General features: G+C 37.3%; 1 long non-coding RNA gene across 1 annotated transcript; it reads right to left on the reverse strand.

Moving 5' to 3' along the window:
• Positions 1 to 1,706: 1,706 nt before the first annotated feature.
• LOC117356797 lies at positions 1,707 to 7,391 on the reverse strand. Its single transcript, XR_004538715.1, has 4 exons — positions 7,267 to 7,391; positions 5,150 to 5,257; positions 4,205 to 4,263; positions 1,707 to 2,348 (listed from the first exon to the last, which is right to left on the reverse strand). It is a non-coding gene; the product is annotated as an uncharacterized LOC117356797 (long non-coding RNA).
• Between the last annotated feature and the right edge of the window lie 846 nt (positions 7,392 to 8,237).

An 8,237-nucleotide genomic window follows, 5' to 3' on the forward strand; every position in this document is an offset into this window, starting at 1 on the left:
AACTTAGCAACAAAAATTGATCAAGACTCTGTTGGGAATTCCTTTGAAGAAATTAGTGAGACCAGGAGGACGTAGCAATTTTTTATGAAGTATGTTAAATCATTGGCATCACAGAAAATTGTACCTGTAAACAATTCATTTCTGAAGATAAAAGCTTATCCACTTCCATTTCTTTGCAAAGGTAGGATCGTGATCTAACCATTCATATAAAGAGGTGCCTGCCAAGTATCTTTCAACTTCATGCACTTAAGTACTATCCATAACCACTATAGATCTTCTTTTGTCTGCAGAAAGTTGACCTTTGACATTGATGTAGAGGTTGTGTTAGTCTACATCATTTTTGAAGACATCATAAGAGTAATTTTATTCCATTACTGAGTCAAGAGAACAGAATGGACCTGTACTTCATGGGAAGTATATGATAATTTTGAAACAGACATCTTGAATATGAACAAATGATCAAACACCAAGCTACAGTGCCCCACAGAAAAATGTAAGCATTTATCTTGATTGTAAATTTGAAATTTATACATAAATAATAAAAAAAAAAAAAAAAAAAGAAAAATGTAAGCATTTGAATAATTACTTCAGCATGCATATCATGTGGATTAATGCAATTGCATTTTGGTCTGTTTGGACTATGTGTCATCTTTAAAAAGCAGCACAAACAGATAGCTTAGCTTGATGTCTAGTGGTGTTTCTGCAAAGGCTTAGACAGGAGATTCCATTTTAAGACAATTTTTATGCCAAAATATACCAGTTGATATGTTGGTAGAAATGGGAGTGTTTAAATGTGATTTCAAACATTTATATATGTTTAATTTTATTCATTTATTAGGTTTTTATTTATTTAAAACATTTTTAATCCGCTTTTATTCCATACTAAGTAAAATGTCAAAATAAAAAGTTTCCTTACAGAACAGGGTTCCTTTTACTAAGGCACGCTAGCCATTAAAGCAATAGTAAATGTGTCTGGTTCAAGATGGTATGGAATATTTATATATTTATATACAAAAATTTCTTCCCCGCTTATTACCTAAGTGGATTACAGTAGAAAACATACATACTCAAACATAATATAATATATGCATCCTATCCTTCCAAATATAATCACTAAAACTAGCATGATGCTAATAAAAATGTTCATCCTGTTTGAACTATAAATTACTCTTCAGTACGCTTCAGAGTTAATAAAAAGCTTTAACAAAGAAAAGAGTTTTCTCAACTGCTTCTTAAATAACAATTTCTCTCTACATAATCTTAAAAATCCTGGCAATGTGTTCCACATGGTTCATAGTCTAAAGCGCGCGAGGACAAAGGCACGCCGACAACCGAGCGCAGACAACTGAGCGCAGGACTTCATCGTGCCGAAGAAAAAACGTATTTTAAAGGGTTCCAATGGGGGGTGTTGGTGGGGAACCCCCCCACTTTACTTATTAGAGATCACGCTGGCATTGTGAGGGGTTTGGGGGGTTGTAACCCCCTTCATTATACTGGAAACAACTTTTTCCCTGTTTTTTAGGGAAAAAGTTAAGTTTTCAGTATAATGTGGGGGTTACACCCCCCCAACATGGCAGTGCGATCCCTATTAAGTAGAGTGGGGGGGTTCCCCCCCACACCCACACTTCCCATCAGAGCCCTTTAAAATACGGGTTTTCTTCGGCGCGATTAAGCCCTGCGCTCAGTTGTCCGCGCTATAACTGATCTCAAGGGCAGAGGAACATTTTTTGAGTGGAGGTCCTGTTCCAAGCTCTTGTTGCTGGGTAAAATGTTGCTGTGCTGGGTAAAATATTGGTGGACCCAGTGACCTACTCCATTCTGTGCCCTATAACTGATCTCCAGTGTCTAATCAAGAAATAGAGTGGAGAGAAAAATTAACAATCTACAAAATATCCTCTCCAATAACAGAATCTTATATCACCATTATTTACTGATGAAAAGGACCTCGGTGCCAAAGTGACCCCTAAAAAAAACTCCAAGTACCATGTATCTATGCCCCTGTCCTTGAGGAGACATTTCTGGAAGCTGTCAAAAAGATTTCATAATTCAAATCAGCCCAAAATCAGTATTTAAGAACCAAAAAAGATACCTGTACAAAGTCCAAGTACTCTTTCAGTGAGCAGACCCCTTTTCAGCTGTACTCCAATTTCACAAAGATATGCAATACCTTCTTTAAAACTGTTATCACTCTTATTACATCAATACACCGCTTCTATGGAAATCCCAATTATAGTGCTGCTGCCGCACAAAGCCCCAACAAGGGTTTCTTGTTTCTCCTAATTGGGGCTGCTTCAGCGAACCATTTTTTAATCCTGCTGCAGCTTCAGTATCGGCAACCAAATAGACTTCTGGAAAAGTTAATCAAAATCTGGCTTGTACTCCCCAATCAATGGGTAAGACATTAAAGTTCAAGTACATATACAAGTAAATATTTGATATACTGTACTGCTCGATAGCTCATCTAACTGGTTTAAAGTCATCAAATGTTAACTAAACAAAAATATTTTTAAAATAGAAAAAAGAAAGGAAGCTGTAAGAAAAAGTACATATTTTGTCAGAGAAAAGATAGATAAAGAGAGGAAAATCATTGTGCCCCACTTCCTCCAGCCAGAATAGCTATTAGCCCCATATTCAGCGGTATTTAACCAATCAGGAACAGTTTCTGTCCGAATAAATAGCATTTAGCCAGCTAAGTGCTAATATTCAGCCTTAGATGGCTGCTCAATATTAGCTCTTAGCAGATTGATAGCTGGCTATATCACATCACTTAGCCAGCTATCTGGAAAATTTGAAGGGCTGACCAGCTAAGTTTAACGACCAATTCAAACTGCTTAAATAACTGACCTATCTTTGGTGGCTATAAACTTAGCTGGCCAGCGCTGAATATTCACTTGGCTGCCATACTGAATATCCAAGCTCGGCGCTGCCCATGGGAATCATCCTGACTAACTCCTGCCATCTGAATATCAGGCCCTATGGACCCCTTTTACTGTTCAAAGTCACAGTAGCGATGCTGCTGCAGTAAATGCACAGAAGCTTATTCAATTCCTTTGGGTTTTGTTGCATTTACTGTGGCAGCATTACTACTGCAGCTTTGTAAAAGGGGCCCTAAAAACAGCAATTAGGAATCAAAAGCTTTCATGCATTAATGTGGTCTTAAGATCAATCCGTTGTAGTTAATTTCTTAGTGAAATAATTTGAATGGCTATTGCTTCGCAGTGATCTGAAGAAATAATTTTACATCGTGAAACGATGGCCACCACTGGCTATGGAAACATGTAATCCATTGCAAACACTGAGTCTGTGATGACAGTGAGAGAAGGCAGAAGTTCACTTCATTAAAGACCAACATTAAGATAAGCATTTTCTGCATATTTCACATTTTTTCAAATTTTAGTACATGTAAAACTTATGCATAAAATTTATGTTTGAAATCTACACTTATCATAAAAAGGAGGTTTTTCTAGTGGCCTATGATAAAAGCATGCAAGGGAGCCTGTCTGTACATGTAGCTCCTTCCTTCACAGTTCCGGGGTAGTAATTATCCCTGTGGCTTCTGAGGCCTTTTTCGTCCTCTAGATCAGTGGTCTCAAACTTTGCAGGGCCACATTTTGGATTTGTAGGTACTTGGGAGGGCCTCAGAAAAAAAAGTTAATAAAGAAATGACCATTTTGCATGAGGTAAAACTCTTTATAGTTTATAAATTTTTCCTTTTGGCTAAGTCTTAATAATAATATTGTCATTTATAGCTAAAGAGACATATGATCAAGAAACTGTTTTATTTTACTTTTGTGATTATAATAAATATATCGAGGGCCTCATAATAGTATCTGGCAGGCCGCATGTGGCCCCCGGGCCGCATGTTTGAGACCACTGTACTAGATGAAGTGTTGCATCTAAGCAGGAAATAGTAAGGCAGTATACTCAGCATAGATAACTGGGGTTGGTATTGTATGTTTGTATTTTGATACTTCAGTTCCTCTATTTGGTGCTAGTTTGGGTGAACATAAACTGCTTATATTTCTAAGTGAGTGCATTAGATATATATTCCATTGGCGGACCAGTACACCATAATCAGAGCCAGAATAATACAAGTTGATGCTCACTGCCTCAGCCTTGACAAGAGAAAAATTTGCATCACAAGAACATAACAAGATTCCACAGGACACATCATAAAGGATGAAAAAAGTACATATATATTTACCACTTGAGTAATTCCAACATTCTAGTTCTGCACTAGATGATGTAGGTTTTCTTGCAGAGCTGAAATGTAAGTGCAATAAAATTGTTTTCTCACAGATTTATGGCATTCCCAGTGGGTTCTTGTTTTGAACTTATTTTAGGGAGAATATTAAATGAAATGTACCACTGGGACATGGCATGTAATTTACATAAAAATTGCTGATATTATTTATACCTATTTCATCTAGAAAATGCAGAAGAAATATGCTGTAACTACAGACTGCAGACAGTTGAGATATTTATTACATTCTTTTGTGGTTCGTAATAGAGAGAACCAAGGCAGCAAATATTTATATTTAGGAGTTCAATATTAACATATCACAGAAAAAAAAAAAATAGGGGGGACCTTTACAATAAAGTTTAAAGTGTATGCTGAGGACCTTTTCGTGTGCACTACAGATAGCAAACTATGCGAAGGGAGGGTCATTTTTAAGTTTCTGAAGAGAATATAGGTGCATATTTTGTGCATTTGTTATAAAGGCAATCAAAATATGATCCAGCTTAAACCTGGAGAAGTGTCAAGACAAATCTGATATAGTCTCACTAGCAGCATATAATATTCTGTTTATAATGGATTCTCATCCTAGGGAGATCATACGACATCGAACATCACATAGGACATAAATACTTAGTTGTGATCTTTTAGATATAGGGCTCCTTTTATAAAGGTGCGCTAGAGTTTTTAGCGCGCACTACAATGCCATGCACTAACCCCGCACTACATGGAAAATACGAACGCCAGCTCTATGGAGTCATTGGCATCTAGCGCGCGCTAAAACCACTAGAACACCTTCGTACAAGGAGCCCATAATTTTCAGTCCATTTCTCTACGGACTTCTTCAACAGTATCTTATTTTAACAGCTAATGCAGCATACTAGTCAAATAAATATAAAGTTGAAAATTTACCTGGATTCTAAAAAGTTGCTCCTGCATGATATTGTGTTTCTGCCAGTCAGATCTGTTTCAGCAAAAAACTCTCCTCTGCTGCAATTTGCTGTCTATATTTCAATTGTTCTTATTGCCACAATAGAAACAAAGAGGGCATCAGTGTGAATCTAAACATTTGCACCTGTGTAGCTTCATAAAATTGCCTAAGCTGTAGCTCCATTATAAAGTTACACCAGCTTCAAAGGAGGCATAACTTGCCTGCCTAAGGGGCCCTTTCAATAAGCTGCTCTGTGGTCTGTGCTATTTTTAGCATGTGGGTTACCCACATGGTGAAGCCATTTTTTATTTTTTTTATTTTTAGCACAGCTCTGATATGGGTGCAATTTAGCTTTCCCTATAAATAACCTTGTACTAAATTCAAAATGACTATTTTGTCACCTATTTTGTAGATGGGAAGGGCTCCCGTACTAATCTTACGCTAATCAGCCAAGTCATGCGAATGCCCATACGCTAATAAATTAACACGAGACACACCTATTCTCTGACCCTAAGGATTCCTCCAGTATTAAATATATATATATATATATTTATAAATATAAAATTTATAAATATTTATTTATAAATATAAAATTTATTTATTTAATACTCGAGGAATCCTTAGGGTCAGAGAATAGGTGTCTCCCGTGTTAATTTATTAGCGTATGGGCATTCGCATGAGTTAGCTGATTAGCGTAAGATTAGTACATATATATAAATATATATATACTGCAGTATATATATAAAAATATATACTGCAGTATATATATATATATATATATATATATATATATACTGCATATATATATGCAGTATATATAAACACACATATATACATACATTTGAAGCTGCAAATAAAAATGTTATCAAGTCTCATGATAAACCTTGTTTAGCACAATTGTATTTTTTTACTTAGGCTCCTTCTTATGCCTAGTGACTGATTGTGACACAGATGTCTCATACATTAATTCAAAACTGAAGTAAATTTATGATTATGATTTGTTTCATGGTTGCTTACTGTAAGTTCCTGATTGAAGTGTCAACCTCACAAATACTTAAACAGATCCTTTCAGAAAGTAACAGGTCATCTTCTGATGGTTCTGCTTAAGTTATCTATGAGCTCACTATACCAATCAAAAATCAGTCATTAAGAATTAATTTTGTGACATTTCCATCCCTAGTTATGAACCTGTCATAGTGAAGCCCATTACTAAACCAATTCCCAGAAGCAGAAAACCAGCTGAATATAGAGCCTCAGGGGCTGCAGGAGTCAGGGCTGTCTATCCAGAAGGAAACGAGCTTGATCCTGACCCAGAACTCATCCTTGAGCTAGAACCTGTCAGGAGAGTAAGGTCCTCTTTTACTAAGGTGCGCTAAGCATTTTAGCAAGCGTTTAGCACATGCACTAACCGCTAACGCGTCCATAGGATAACATGCCCTTGTTAGCATTTAGCGCATGATTAGTGTGCGCTAATATTTATCACGTGCTAAAAAGCATAGCGCACATAAAAGAGGGAGTAAGTTTCCATAGAAAGTGCAGTCAGTTCCCAAGCCATAATATGCCCAGTGAACTGAGAGGAAGCCAGAGAGCAGACAAACCTGTGCTCCAGCCATCTAAGCTAGGGAGTGCCTTTAACAGTTTAAAACAGCTCTCAAAGAGTGTGAAGGAGGCAGCTCAGGAAGACCTGGCAGATAAGACTCTTCTGGCCAGGCAAGGGCAAGCCGCCAAGCAGGAGCCAATAGAGTGGGAAAGCCCTGAATCTCAGAATACTACTAAGCTGGAGGCCCCAGAAGAAAGTATGGAAATAGCAGCATTTGAAGTGCCTGGAGCTGCCCCAGGACATTATCTTGGATTCTGTGTTACTTACTTGGGAGAAGATCTTGAATTCTTGGGAATACAAACTGGCTACTATGAACTATTGGTTATTGGAGTAGAAGCTAGTGAAATAGTTTTGTGGGGGGGAGTTATTTACTCATTGAGGAACTATTAAACTGAGTAGCAGTCAGTGCAGAAAACCTGTTAATGTTTGTTTTTGTCTGAACTGTGGATTAAAAGGGGATTGCAATGGTCTGAAGCATTTTGGGTTTTGTTTATTTACCAAAGAACTCTGTATAGGCTTTGTAGGGTCTCCCTCCATGGGAGTCATGCCAAGGTCCGTGCTGCCACCTGTCAGCGATCCCCCACAGTCTTCATGCAGCCCCGGCAGGTGACAATTGATAAAACTGAAATAAAGTAAATTAATGTGATTTATAACTCCTTCACAGTTAGCCACAAGACAGATAAGAAAATCAAGTACCTGCTAATACAGGGTTAGGCAACCTGCGACCCACCATTGAATTTTATGCAGCACTCGAGACCACGGGAAGCATACACAGAAAACATCATTCACCAGAACTATGGTGATTTTAAATACTGTATTTTACAAGAATTTTCAGAATAGCCATTCCAGCAATTTGTGGAGGAGTGGTCTAGTGGTTAGAGCAGCTGCCTCAACATCTTGAGGTTGTGAGTTCAATTCCCACTGCAGCTCCTTATGACTGGGCAAGCCGGTTAACACTTCATTTCACCAAGTACAAAATAAGTACCTCTCTAAAATATATAACCCCATTTGATTATGTAAACCAAAGGCAGTATATCAAGTTCCATTTCCATATTTAGTTTCATTTTACTTATTTATTTATTTATCACAGAATGTCTATAGCAGTGTTCTTTAACCTTTTTACACCTATGGACCGGCGGAAATAAAATAATTATTTCGTGGACCGGCAAACTAATAAGACTGAAAATTTTTTAAACCCCATTGCCGTCCCATCCCCACGAGCTCGGTCCCATTAACCATCTGATCCCATCCGCACAAGCCTCAAATAGTTATGATTTTATATTGAACGTATTTTATTAAACTATAAAAAGAAACAATATTCTGTACAATTGTCATTTTATAGATATAAATAATACAGGGCAAGGATCAACAAAACCCCCGTCTCCCCTCCCCTTCACATATATCCCCTCTACTATCAAGAAAACTGAATAAGCCAAATTATTACAGAATGCTACACAAATATCATGCTA

The sequence above is a fragment of the Geotrypetes seraphini genome, chromosome 3 (genome assembly GCF_902459505.1).
Source record: "Geotrypetes seraphini chromosome 3, aGeoSer1.1, whole genome shotgun sequence".
Classification (NCBI taxonomy): Eukaryota; Metazoa; Chordata; class Amphibia; order Gymnophiona; family Dermophiidae; genus Geotrypetes; species Geotrypetes seraphini.